The following is a 15,093-nucleotide window of genomic DNA, read 5'->3' as shown; positions in this document are numbered from 1 at the left end:
GGGTAGGGCTTATATTGCGCAAATGCTTAGAAATCCTGCTAGGGTTTATTTTATGGGTAGGTCTTATTTTCAGGGAAACACGGTACAGGTGAAGTTCCTTCCCACAAAACAAGAGAGACACCTTTTTGTTAATTTCTACTTCTGTGAAATGTGTTTGGGTTCTGTTGTACTTCTTTTCAGGAATAGGTCAAGAATTCTGTGTTAGATATTATTTGAAACATTTTTTTATTGTTAATAATACAAAAGAGAGAAAAATAAGATAATCAGCAAATTGAATCAGGAATCTATGCTGGCATCTTACACAGGGCAGTAGAAATGCTTCCAGCTCAATACCACTAATATCCAAAATGCTTACCTTCCTTGTCTGGGCTCTTCAGAGTCCTCAGGATATCGGGATGACTGCTTCTTCCATTTGTCACATTTGTTCCTCAGGGAATTAACATTGTTCTTTTTGTCCACAGTGACTAAGAGATATGCAAATAAATCACAAATGATTTTTCCCCCCATATATAGTTTTTCAGGGCATTTTTCCCAATTCCTCTTACATAAATTTAAATATAGTGTGACTTGAGGTGAGACCAATTTAAATTATAGACACTTTTCTCCTCATTTTAACAAATGCCCTTATCACATGCAGCTCTATTACTTTCACCTTGACCCGAGGTTCATGCTATTATCACTTGGCTGGTGTGGACTCCGTGAGTTGCACTCGGGTCCCTGTATAACACGTGATCTGTGAGTCTTTCTCTGTCCCTTCACTGCAGCCGGTCTGTCAATCTACTTAATGATCGTTCCTCTTGGCCTTTTTTAGTAAGGCATTTATGTACATTAACGGTAGAAGCTTTATGTACAAATAAAATTTGACATGTTCTTCAAGTGTTGGGTTGGCATTTAGTGGATGGGTTAGTGTTTTCCACCGTAAATTAGAGGGCCATTAATTTTACTGGAAGGCCGATGCTTGGAAACAAAGCCAGCGACAAAACCCCTCCCCTCTCCCCCAGAGCCTCCCTTGCCTCCTTAACCTTTTTGCGGAAGTACAACTTTTCCTACCATTTTAATGAAAGGACAGATGAGCAGATGCCAGGCATCTAGATGCCAGGGTGTTTGGAGGGCTGAGCTGAAGGAAAGAGTGAAGGATGGTGTAAACAGAAGATGTGTGGAGTCTGTAATTACACAGGAGAGAGGCGAGGTAAGTGGGTTTGAAAAGCAGAGATCTGAGGTTTTTAGATAAGTTAATCAAATCTCTCTCTTTCACTGTGAAATTTTGTGGGTGGTGACTCATTGCCTATACTCTTAGAAGAACCCAGATGTTCTTGAATTGTCACTTGTAGATTTAGATGGGTTCCAAGCAACACCAAAGGCCTTTTTTTTTGAGACAGAGTCTCACTTTGTTGCCCAGGCTAGAGTGAGTGCCGTGGCGTCAGCCTAGCTCACAGCAACCTCAAACTCCTGGGCTCAAGCGATCCTCCTGCCTCAGCCTCCCGAGTAGCTGGGACTACAGGCATGCGCCACCATGCCCGGCTAATTTTTTTTTTTCTATATATATTAGTTGGCCAATTAATTTCTTTCTATTTATAGTAAAGACGGGGTCTCGCTCTTGCTCAGGCTGGTTTCGAACTCCTGACCTCTAGCTATCTGCCCGCCTCGGCCTCCCAGAGTGCTAGGATTACAGGTGTGAGCCACCGCGCCCGGCCCAAAGGCCTTTTTTTAAGGCCTGTTTCCAATACCATACTTTCCACAAAGCATACTCTGATTCCTCGGAAGATGAACTCTTTGTCCTTGGCTCTCCAAGAGCATTCAATGCCTCATTTTGTCCTACGTGTTGCTCCTAGTGACAGGTAAGTCCCTCACTGAACTGTGCACTCCCTGGGGGCCGGGCTGGGCTTGCATCACATTTGTGTCTCCCCATGTGCTGAGTGCAGAAGGCGCTCCCCACATGCTGGGGTTGAGTTGGAAGAGCTGGAACTTGAAAGTTTAACAGAGAAAACTGGAAGGCTTTGAAAGAATCTGGTCTTGCATTTTGAAGCAGGAGATCCACTCCAGAGGTTACCCTGAGGAGGGAACTGATCTCGTGTCATGAGGGAGGAAGCTGCTGTTTTGGTAGAGGGCGCATTTAAGTGGCTGTCTTCACAGGACCCTCTGTGCTCATGGGCACAGCTAGGCTCTGAGGAACAGGGTGACTCTGCCAGGTCATTAGCAAACATTTGGCCTCAAGGTGCCCAGGATAGGAAGGAAGAAGTCCTGCAAGATGAGGCCAGCTCAGGGTACCAGGAAAATAGTTCAGAGACCTAGTGGCTTGTGGCATGTACGAGGATTGTGACACCCTTCTCCAGGTAAAGACCCCCAAATTTAGCAGGTCATTCCTCCTTCTTTACTTCCTAACCCCATTTCAACCACATTGATCTGTGATCCTCCAGTAAAAAGCTTTCATCTGACCCATCTCTGGGCTCAGCTGGGTGCCTGACACTGGAAGGCACTGAATATGAGCGAACCATCACCCCTGGCATGACACTTACTTCCGTGTGCCTTTGGGTTTGATGTGTCCGTCCTCCCATTGCAAGGTTGACTTTTCAAAGACAGCCCTTTTTTTCTGAATTTCAACAGTGCCTAGCATGACATCTTTTTAAAGAATAATGATGCATATTAAATAAAATTAATGCTTCATAAATATTTTAATTTTATGTACTAACTTTTAAAATAAAGAAAATTTGATTTTTACCATTATTTTATACTTATAAAATGTTGTTATGTAAAAAAATGATACAAAACTTAAAAATAAAGAGAATGTTGATGAACCACCATCCGACCCAAGAGTTAGATTGTTATTAAAATTCTCATCTGGTGTATTCTTCTCTTATCCCAAACCAAGCTTAAACTCAGAATCACTCTTCTAACATCTGTGAATATCAGTCTATCAAATTTCATCTTAAATGCAGTTTAATTTCAATGTATATACTCTTAAACAATATATTGTTTAGTTATACTTTTTTAAGTTCTATTTAAAAATTCCTATCATCTTGCTTGTAGATTTCTGGAACTTTCTTTTCTTTTTATATATCCAAAATGTATTCATGTTGTTGCGTGTAGCTATTGTTTGTTAGTTTTCACTGGTACATTATATTCCATGATGTGAAAGTGCTATAATTGCTTTTTTTCATTTTCCTATTGACAGGCATTTGACTTGTTTGTAATTTTTGCTATTATATTTGGCTGGTATGAACCAATCATACGTGTATGCATTTATTTAGGGTGTAGACACTTAGGAGTAAGGTCTGCAAGTGTTCAACTTGGCAAGACAATGCCAAACTGTTTTCCAAAGTGGATCTACCAATGTATTCTCCCCTGAAACATCTAGGAGATTCTCTGATCTGCTTTCTCTGAAACCTTGGTATTGTCAGAGTTAACTCTTTTTTAAAAAACAGTCGGGTGGGTATAAAATGATATCTGACTTTCCATTTGTCTGCTTTACAATGGGGATCAGTGTAGGTTTTATAGTGTGTGCTTGTCTAGTAAAACCCCCAGATTTAGCAGGTGACAGTGTCTCTTTTCCTCCTTTGCTACCTAACCCCTCTCAGCCACAAGGATCTGTGACCTTCAGCAGATGAGCTTTATCACATTGATCTTGGGCTTAACTCAGTGCCTGGTCCAGGAAGACTTCTTGATCTCAGTTTACCAGAGACTCTGTAGAACCTGGATCAACGCAATCTTAGAGCTATCAGTAGATACGATTTATAGAGTGGAACATCCGGGAAAGCCCAGAACCAGAGAACCAGAGAGCAGGAGGTTTGCAGAGGGTTGTGTGCTGTCTCTCTCATGCTCTTTCTCTCTTCTGTAAATACACATATACCACAGTTGCGTGTGGTTGTGTTTATGGACAACAAACATGCCGACATGTGGACATTAACACAGCCACCATGCAGGAGAGGAGAGGAAAGGATGAGAGCCCTGCAGGCTGACAGAACTGTCCTCCAAAAAGAGTGGTGAAAATAACTGCTCTGCTAAGGGACCGTGGGCTCTGTGGACTATCACCAGCTGGTGAGCATTATGTGGGTGTGTTTGTAGGAGAAAGAGGTATCTGTGAAGAAAGAGGGTGAATAAGAGAATTTTCTGGTGTTTGAGGAGTCAGTAAACACAGATTTGGGAAGCCAGAGAATTGAAAAGAAGAGGAAAGAAGATTCTAATCATATTGTCATGACCTGTTCGTTTGGATCCTCTTTCAAGGTCCACCAAGAAATAAAATGAAGGATTTGAGTCACCATTGAAGTCCCATTGGAGATTTAGCCATGTTTTAGTGAGCCTGACAAAACTTTGTAATGGAACCAAATGAAATTTATAAAATTGTAGTATACATATACATACATATCCTAAAAACTGTAAGCACAGTAGTTTGAAAAGATATCAAAAGTTATTAACACCATCACTACCAGTTATTTTACTTAAAGGATAAGATATATATGCTGCATGCACAAAATATGATGGAGATTTGGCATTTCAAGCACAAATACCTCTTTATGCCCAACAATTCTCTTTCAAAAATCATAATATCCACTTGATGGATATCGTAAACTAATAAAAGACAAATAAGTAGAAATATTCTCCTACTGAATATAAATATTAGCTTTTGGTTTTAGGTGCAACATAAGTTATTTTCATGGACAGAACCATTCCCATTGTAACCTGTGTGCAATTTTAGCATTCTGCTGTACCACGTGAGAAAGAACCCATTTGTATTTAGCTGGGCTAACATTTCCATTGTCAAATCCGCTAATCAAAAGCCAAGTTTTAACAGTGTTTCTTGGTACTCTTCTTAGAAATTATTAATGTTTATTTGTTTACTTATTTAATGCGACACTTCTTTCAGAGATACTCTTCCCCTTTCTTGCCTTAATAGGAAATCCTTTTGTATATCCACTAACAAATTAAAAAAAAGAAAGATCAAATCTATTCCTTAGATATTTGAACCACTGCATCCCATGTAAGACGTGTCTCTTTTAACCTATCATGGTCATAAAAAATATGCCTAATCAAATTGCTCAGGGGCTCCCATGTCACTCCTTCTTGGAATTCCTTGAGAGGCATCATCTTAGATACTGTTACATGCTCTCAGGGTGACCTTTTTCGTGTTTCACAATCTCCCTTTTTATTTATAAAACGTCAGGTGCCGTAACGCAGAGAATCCTACCTCCAACTGGATTTCTGAGCTCCACACATCCTAGAGTAGCCCGGCTTCAGAAATTCCATTTTGCAGTAGCTGTGCCCTCCTTTCTCTTCACAGGCAACCTCTCTTGCCCCTCCTTCCGACAATCTGTCAGACAGTCACCGATTTTTCTTTGCTGGCAATGCACTGTTACCAGTAATTGCAGAAACCATTAATAAAGTGGGTGGGAGGAGGCGAGGGGGAGAGAGCAGCGAGACACAAAGGGAATAAGTATTGTACATAGCCCACGGGCTTTTCCCTCCCACACATATGATGCACTGTTGTTCCCCGCCTCACGTGGGAAAATGTTGTCCTGCTGAAAATACACCTTAAAGGCAGCTCTGCCTCAAAGATATCACATATGCATATTAATAACACACGCTTTGTAGTGCCTAGAGTTGTTTTTAATGAGGCAAGCTGAAATATACCAGCAACTTTCTCATCTTCTTCTGAGTGCTGCAGATGATCTGGGAGTGTGGGGTGGGGTGGCTCCTGCCCCTGAAAGAGAGATGAAAGAGGCATGGATAGTAATTCTTCATGACAGAAACAGAGAGGGAAGGAAGCCTCGCTGGATGAAATGAGCCCATGTCCTAGGAAGACCAAGGCTTTAGGAAGAGTTTTAGCACAGGAAATGGCCACAAACATTAGCACAGGAGTAAGCAAAGGTCAACACAGGTGAGAAGAAGGACCTGGAAAGGAAACCAGAGGAAGATAAGAAAATATTTAAGGAAGGGTCTTTGAAGAGGCATGAGGAATCCTTTAACCCTGAGATGACTTTTTTCCATCTTTCTTGCTGTTATCTCATTTTCTTATGGGACTTGACTTGCTTATTTAAGGAGAACAGATCACTCCTGTTAGCTAGGCCACATGGAAGATTGAATTTCTAGGAAGAGTATGGTATATTCTAACTTTCAAGTTCCCGCTCCCTGGGGTCCATTGCTCTGCTTCTAAAGAACAGCTGATGCTTTGGAGTTCAGCAATGAGCCAGACTGGGCAATCCATATTTGGCTTCCTTTTATTAGACTAGCCCACGATGCAGGTGTGGTCTTTCTAAAATACTAGTTAGCTCAGTTGATTAGCACATGATGCTAATGAGACCATTATCTTGGTCTCATTACCTTGTGGTTTAACTTTGCATAGAAGAAATTTCTCCCATGCTCACCAGATTTTACTTACAAAGAGAAATTGTGTGGGTTGCCCAAGACAAAGCCATCATCACCACTGGAAAACCAAATAACAAGGCCTAGGCTGTTCTTGAGTTTCCTGAATCTGTTCTTTCTTTCCATTCTAGGAGGAGAGGCCCTTGTGACCTGGCACAGGATGCTCCAGCGGGCTTCTAATATTCTTCACGTTTCTGTTCTCTTCTCACCTTAATGATCTTACACATGAAGCCCAGGGACAGCTCTACTCATGCCACGTCATCAATGGCACTAAAATTAAAACCCAATCCTTTTGGCTTTAAAGCTTTGTGTGTTTGATCCCTGCTTTTCCTTCTGATCTTGCTCAACCTCCTTGTCACTCCATGTTGCACACAGGTTGGATAACCCATTAGCTCTCAAATTTTCTCCATGTTTCTCACCTCTGTGTTTGTTCTCCTGGCTGGAACACCCTCTCAAAATTTTTCCATTTCAAGGAACTGTTCAAATGTCACTGGTTACATGCAAAGTTGTCTGTTGTCACATGTGAAGACAAAATCTCCACCTCCTGCTTGTCTTTTGTACTTGGTTTTTTACTTCTTTTAAGGCATGAGTGGTATTTTTAGATAATCATACTCATTTTTTATCAAGTACCTAAAAGTGTTAAACACCATGGTACATGGGATTTTGAACATAAATATGTAACCTCCTGATAATAGTTAAGGTTAAACTAGGTTCTCCAGGAAACCCACAACTTTCAGTTATTTAACATAATAGTTCAATGTGCTATTACTGTTAGCAGGAAACTTTTCTCCAGATGTTAATCCAAGGACTTCATTAGTTTTATCTACCTATTTTAGTTTTTTTTTTTTTTTTTTTGCCTATTTCATCAACTAGTTATCTACTGCTGCATAACAGATTACCCCAAAACTTTCTGGGTTAATAAAACACTTATTATTTCACAATTTGTGTAGGTCGGGAATTTGGGAGAGGTTTAACTGAATGGTTCTGACTTAGAGTTTCTTACAAGGTTGCAAGCTGTTGGCTGGGGCTGTATCATCTGAAGGCTGGACTGGGGCTGGCAGATCCACTGCCAAGATGACTCACTCCCAGGACCTTCCTATGTGGGCTTCCCCTCTGAGTGTGCTCACAGCATGGCAGCTGACTGCCTCCCGAGTGAGAGATCCAAGAAAGAGCTAGATGGAGCATGTTCTTCATGACCTACTCTGAAATGCTGCACTCTGTCATTATTTCTGCATTCAGTGCATTAGAAGCAAGAGGTTGAGTTTAGCTCACACTCAAGGGAGTAGCAATTAAGCCCCAACTCTCAAAGGGAAGTAAGTGTATCAGAGAATTTGTAGATCCATTTTAAAACCACCACAGCATGGAAACTTCCATAGCTCCTTCCATTTTGTGGGGCTCTGCTGACTCTTAGAGCCTGGATTCTTCAGCTTCCAGCAGATGGAAGATAAAAGTGTGAGGGCACACAGTCGTCTTGAAAACACTTATCTGAAAATGACACATATCACATCTGTTCTCATTCCAATGTCACATGACTACCTGTGGATTCAAAGGGCACTGGAAAATGTAGTCTCTGGCCCGGCAGCCATTTTCCAGTGGCAACACTCTGCAACTCCCACCCTGGCCAAATGTTAGCTTCCTCACGGCAGACACTGTCTCATCCTTCTTCATATCCCCTGTTCTACAAACAGCACAGGCCTTGTGCAGAATAGGCGTTCTTTAAATATTTCATGAGTGAATGAATACATCCATAATGGGGTAGTAGCATTATTTTTCGATATGTTTCAAAAGACAAACCTAGGTTTGCTTCTTAACTAGAACACACACCAACTGTGCTACTCAAATTCTATTTACAACTCAGCTGGGGCATGGGTGTCTATGCTCAGAACAACCTAGGCATGATGGTTCTCTTGTTATTTCTTATGAATTATTTATCTTCCCCCCTCTGAACTTTCTTCAAATGGCACGTTGCAATGGACTAGTTCTTTACTAAGGAATATTATATAAAGGCAAGAATGTTCAAAGCTTCTCTGCATCACTACACAAACAATTCAAGTAAGATGCTGCCAAATGCCAAAGCGATGGGATCACAGGGTAGCAGAGATAAGAAGTCAATTGTCATAGCAACCAGAACACCAGGATGACTATACTCCAACTTAAAAGGAAATTCTGAGAGCCTAAATACACACAAAGAAATGGTTAATTTCGTAAAGATGTCATTTAAAAATAAGACAGTCCCTTTAAACTTTTCTGAGTGAATATAATTTGGAAAAAGCATAAAGTGGAAAAATGCCAAGCGAAAGCATTAGTGAGGCTTCACTGTAATATTCAATAAAACAGTCATTTATGCTTATTGTTAACACTTATGGTTTTTTTAAATTTTAGAAAAGATGTTATTTTTCATTTGACGATTTTGATGGTGATACATGCTTAGTGTAGATAAATTGGAAAATATAGAAAATATAAGAAAGGGAATTAAAAAATAACCTTATCACCAAGAGTAAAGCAATCTAAAAAACATTTTTAGTGTATACATATATATATATATTTTAATCATATATATATAAATAAAATTGAGATTGCTTATGTATATTTCACTTGGTATGCTGGCTTTTTACTTACATTATCTCATAAACATTTTCTCACATCTTTAATATTCTTCAAAACATTCTTTCTAGTTACTATATAATATTCTATAATTTAAATATATCATAAATTTAATTATTTTAATAAAGTTTTACATCTTGATTATTTTTATATTTTTGCTATCATAAATAGTTTTGTACCCAACAGTATGGTGTGGACAATATCTATCATGTTGTAGGGGCTTAATAAGTGTTTGATGAACTATGAATATTTCTGCATATCTCTGATTATTGATAATATGTTTCTAGAAAAGAAATTATTATCCATTACCGGAAGATTTATTTATTTTTTCATTTGTTTCTCAACTTATTTTCTTTTGCCATATATAGTTTAGTTCTTTTTTATTTTTTTAATTTATTTTTTATTGTATAAGTTTAAGGTATACATGTATACACACACACACATATTGAAGTGATGACTACAGTCAAACAAATTAACATATCTGTCGTCTCACATAGTTTCTTTCCTTCCTCTCTCCCTTCCCTCTTTCCCTCCTTTCTCTCTCTTTTTTTGGCAAGAGTACCTAAAATCTACTCTCTTAGCAAATTTGCAGAGTGCAATACAATATTATTAACTATCATCCTCATGCTGATATTAGATCACTAGATTTATTCATCCTACAAGACTGCAACTTTGTCCTCTTTGATCTACATCTCCCTATCCATCCCTCCCTCTGCCCTGGTAAATCATTCTACTCTGTTTCTATACATTTGATTTTTTTAAAAAAAGATTTATTTATTAAATTTTGTATTGAGTATTTGGGATAAACTTCTTCTGATATCTATAGTACATGCTATTTTATGTGGCAATGGAATAATACTTTGCAAAATGTACACAAAAGAGTTGCCATCGTCCCTCGTTTACCCTCTGGTGAGTCAGGGCCCTCTGCTGGTGTATGTGGTGTCTTTTCTTACTGCCCCAGACCAAAGCACTTCATTTGTAAGAGGCTTCATGTTTGCTGACACCCTTGCACCCATTAGATCAGTTTCGTCCCCACAACAACCCCTTGAGGTCAGTACAGCTGATCTTATTTTCCTCATTTTACAGAAGAGGAAAGGAGACTCAGTTTGCAACATTAAAGTTCAACTCAAGGGTCTCAAGCCTCGTCTGGCCTATTTGTTTCAAGAATACACACATGCGAAAGACCCCGAGACCCTCTTGCATTGGCTCCTGCTTCCTGAGACATTCCTTCAGGAAAAAGATATTGAGCAACTTGGAAGACTGATCTTTTAATGCATTTGGCTGATTTTCTATTATTAGAAGGTTCAAGGGACTTGACATATGATTTTTACCACAATCAGGATTTTACTGTATCAGCAGGAACTGTTGTTTTCATCCTACAAACTCTTTGGAGAATGGTTCTGACACTTGTTAGCTTTCTATTTGCTTTTAGGATGAGAGGGAGAAACAGGGAACGTGGCACACAGTCCGAAAAATCCTTTTAATGCTTTGCCTTATTAGAAAGTAGAGCAAAATCTGTCAAAACTATTATGGAGACAGGCTCGTATAACTAGATCTTTAATGTTTTAAGAAATGGACCCCTCATCTGCCAGGCTCTTGTAAACCTCAGGGGAGACCATGCCCACTCAGAGGTCCACATGAAGGTATTAACACTCAGGTCCCCTTGGAGTTCACCATTAATAATGCCTTATTGAATCCTCACATTTAGCTTAAAGAATGTCAAAGGAGTATGTAAATTAGACCCAATCATTAAAAATTAGAAGCCTCAATCCTGGCTGTATATTAGATATATCTGGTGAGATTTAAAGAAATACTGATGAGGCAGGGCACGGTGGCTCATACCTGTAATCCTAGCACTCTGGGAGGCCAAGGCAGGAGGATCGCTTGAGCTCAAGAGTTTAAGGCCAGCCTGAGCAAGAGTGAGATACTGTCTCTATTAAAAATAGAAAAAACTAGCTGGGCAACTAACAATAGCAACAAAAAATTAGCCAGGTGTCGTGGTACCTGCTTATAGCCCCAGCTACTTGGGAGGCTGAGGCAAGAGGATGGCTTGAGCCCAGGAGTTTGAGGTTGCTGTGAGCTAGGCTGACAACACTGCACTCTACTCAGGGTAACAGAGTGAGACTCTGTCTCAAAAAAAAAAAAAAAAAAAACAGGAAAGAAAGAAAGAAATACTGGTGTCTGGCCTGCATACTTGACAACTAAAATCAGAATCTCTTGGGGTGAGAGCAAGCCAAGCATTGCTATCAAAGGACAGTGCTCTGTATCAGGAGGAAGGTGTGGGTTCCCCTGTCGAAGATACACAGGAGTCTTTCAGGATGTGACACAGGTCTCCAAAGCTCTAACCTTCGGACCTAGGTTTTAATATCCCATTAGACTATCCCCATTTGAATTGCCATTACCTATTCTCCATTATGAAGAGCCTCTTTATTATCAAAAATTATAATATAGTAAGGAATTTACCCAGGACCAAAAAAAACCCCTGAAGTCTAAGTTAAAAACAATTAAGGGTTGAAAATAAAAGTAATTTCAAGCTAGACCCCAAGATCACTTTTGAAGCAGCCGACAATCCATAAGCCCAGAGCTGTAGACGAAAGCTTCTGCAGCTCCTGCTAGACACATCTTGGGCTCCATGGCGCCTACTTTTCCTATCTGGAAGGGCAGGACAATAAGCTCCGACTTGGAGAAGCACACAGTGGTGCGGCTGCCAGCCATGCTCAGCATGTCCTTGCCCAGCCTCTGAGGTTGAGCTGGGGCAGGCAGCCTGGCTCTGTTTCTGGAAATAGGATAACAAATCCCCCCGGGGCTGCAGGCCGCTGCAGGCAGAAGCTGTCCCACAGAACCCTGCACTCGCCTTTCTCTAAACCTCCCTGCTTTTATTTATTGGAAACACCAGCCATTGCTTTCAACCAAGGCATTATTTGTCTTAAATATCGTTTCTCCTGCCTCTAAGGATGTTGCATAAAAATTTATTAATATGCTGCTGCCTAATGTCACTGTGGGTCTTGCATATGTTGGATGATTTGCTTAGTTTACAAGACATTTGGAATCTAACACATGTCTGGCAGTGATCTGAGCATTTAGCCTTTATCACTGTGGCAAGAGAGAGCTGAAGGTGAAAAGATAAAAAGCCAACTTATGGTTAAATTGCTTGATTTTATGTCTTTTGACCTTATCAGCTTCCCACTTTGAGGCACTAAATTTAATGGCGTCACAGTTACCATCAAGGCAATTGTGTGGGAAATCCTATAACGACAGGGAAAAAAATCCTTTCATGGTTTTGCTCTGATGATTCCCTTGCCAAACCCCAGCTCCATCACCGTCTTATTCATCCTCCATCTCTCTAAACTTAATTTGTTTTAAATTTATTTTTTATTTTAATTTTTAATTATATATATAACTAAGCTGTACAGCACAATGTTTTGATATACGTACACATAGTAGAAGGATTACTATAGTCAAGCAATTTAACATATTCGCCAGGTCAAAATTTACACGCACACACACACACACACACACACACACTCATATGTATACCTAATGTTAAAAAAAAATACGGTGACTTATGCAGAAGTCATTGACTTTCAACACCTGCCAAGGGATGGAGCTGCAGAACCACAGACCACCAGTGGACGGCTGCATCCATCCCTCCAGACAGCATGAACTATGATTTAGGCAGATCCACCTTCTCTCACCTTTCTTTATTGAATACAGTATTGGTCCTTAGCCCTCTGTGTTCTCTGGTGATCGATACTGATTATAATGTGATGTAAATGCCTTCACAGCTCACCCCAGTGATGTAAGAGCCGAGTGGGGAAAGCATGCTCGAGGGCACAGCCCTCCAAGAACGCCTCTTGATAAGACGTGTGGGTAAAACATGCAGAAGAAATCAGTGGCCAGAGGAAAACGATGGTGCAGAAAATGTGTTTCTTAGGGAAGGATTGTTAACTTTAACGTTTGCTTTTAAAACTCTGTGCCAGACCCCCACTTAACAGCTAAAATATAGGATTGAGGGAGAAAATAAAGGTGTCAGGAAATTTAGCCTGAAATTGCTGGATGCAAAAGAACGCAGTCAATGAAGCCCAGCCTTTTTCGGTTTTGATATTCATTAAGTGTAGCAATGCACTTATACATTTTTTAGCTGTCATTACAGCTAGTTGATATTTAATCCAGATTTTAATATTTAAAAGCATACTCAGGATCTTCATTAAAGCCATAAAAGATTTAAGCGGGGCTACTCTTTGGAACTATAACAAAGCCATTTATACTCTTATCATTTCACTTAGAGTGTGAAGAGAAGCGGAGATTTTTGACAAATGCAATCAGCCACTGAAATCAGAAGCAACTGGTGTCACCATTAGGTGGCAGGCACACTGCAGCCAGCTCTCACGTATGCTGGGTGAAAGCAAGCCCTGCCACCGGCAGAAATTCCTAGTCCTTTTCCTTGATTTTTCAAACATTTTAAGCTTGCAGAAGACAGCATGTATGGAAACTGGCAGTGGGCGTTCGTACGTGCCTCTCACACTCTTTGTTTTAACATTTGGTCTTCGGCTGCATGGACTGCTCATTCCGATTCTCTGTGCCCTCCTGTGGATTCTTAGCCGGCTGGCCGCCCCCTGCCGCTTTACTTCTTCCTTTTCAGCTGTAGGATTTTTCCTCTCCAGCTACTGTGTACATGTCAGAACCTGTGCTCAGTTTGGGCTGAAGACTCTGTGTTTTGCATTTTCTACATTTCCAGTGGGTTAAGAGAATTAGTCTAATGGGATAGTGTGTCTTGTAATAAATGATCTTCTAGAATCCCAGCCTTTGTCTTCTAACATTTGGGCAAAAAGTAAAAAAGAATAGTTAAAAAAGGAACTCATGGTAATTACTCGGATTCTCAGCATCTGCTAATGTAATACTTTTCCTTTAATCATGTCCCATAATGTGTAACCTTTACTTTCTCAGGTCACACTGGCTAGAGGGACAAATTGCAAAGTGTAGTTAACAATCATAAGGGTGGCAGCAATCATCTTTGGCTCTAGGTTCTTTACCCAGCAGAATCTCAGGGCCAAGTCCTTGAATTCTCCACCCTACTCCTGGCAGGTTTTAGAAGTGGGGGCTCTTCTCCTTGGAGGCTGTACAGTTTCTTTTTACTTGGCACTATTCACTCTGATTTCTCACCCAAAGAAGAGATTTCTGTGCTGCCCACACTGGCCCTGCCTCTCCTGTTGTCACTTTGCCGACCCTGTCACCCGTATGGCTAAAGGTACTCTCTTACTGGGCTCTCAGGAGGCTGACCTGGCGCTTTCAGTATTTTGTAGTATTTTTTTTTTTTTTTTGAGACAGAGTCTCACTTTGTTGCCCAGGCTAGAGTGAGTGCCGTGGCGTCAGCCTGGCTCACAGCAACCTCAATCTCCGGGGCTCAGCAATCCTACTGCCTCAGCCTCCCGAGTAGCTGGGACTACAGGCATGCGCCACCATGCCCGGCTAATTTTTTGTATATATATTTTTAGTTGGTCAATTAATTTATTTCTATTTTTGGTAGAGACAGGGTCTCACTCAGGCTGGTTTCGAACTCCTGACCTCGAGCAATCCGCCCGCCTCGGCCTCCCAAAGTGCTAGGATTACAGGCGTGAGCCACCACGCCCGGCCAATATTTTGTAGTATTTTATATTGCAGTTCTTTCCCTCCAGGAACTTGGAATACATTCTTCTGAAGCTGGATTGGAGAAGCTTTAAGTGGTAACACCAATGATCTAACCCCAAAATATTCCTTGCCACCAAAAAGAAAGCCATGCTCCATCATAAAGCTCTGGCCTCTTGAATCATGAACTGTTCTTCCTCCAGCTAGAAGGCATGGATTCAAGTATTGGTCTTTCTTACTCCCAGTAGTGTGGCCTTGGATAAACGACTTAACCGCTCTCTGCCTCAGTTTCCTTATATGTAATATGAGAGTAATCACAGGATCAACTTTTTAGGGTTGTTGTGAGGATTAAATCATTTAATACATGCAATGGGCTAATAGTGCCTGGCTCATGGTAAGCAGATATCCAGTGTCAGCTATCGATATTATTAGAACTTTTGATCTATGTATTCCAGGGACTGACCACTAGTTCTTGTTTTTTCCAAAGGGCTAATTGAGATTTCATGT

General features: G+C 40.5%; 1 long non-coding RNA gene across 1 annotated transcript in view; it reads left to right on the top strand.

The window, feature by feature from the left end:
- LOC105857806 (uncharacterized) overlaps nucleotides 1-8,849 on the top strand; it is a 124,829-nt gene extending 115,980 nt beyond the window's left edge. The window contains exon 4 of the long non-coding RNA XR_012912795.1: nucleotides 6,489-8,849. This is a non-coding gene — a long non-coding RNA (uncharacterized LOC105857806). The remainder of the gene's footprint in view (nucleotides 1-6,488) is intronic.
- Nucleotides 8,850-15,093: the final 6,244 nt, after the last annotated feature.

Source organism: Microcebus murinus, chromosome 17, assembly GCF_040939455.1.
Source record: "Microcebus murinus isolate Inina chromosome 17, M.murinus_Inina_mat1.0, whole genome shotgun sequence".
Lineage (NCBI taxonomy): Eukaryota > Metazoa > Chordata > Mammalia > Primates > Cheirogaleidae > Microcebus > Microcebus murinus.
The sequence above is the reverse complement of the archived record's forward strand: the minus strand, read 5'-3'. Positions and strand labels throughout refer to the sequence as shown.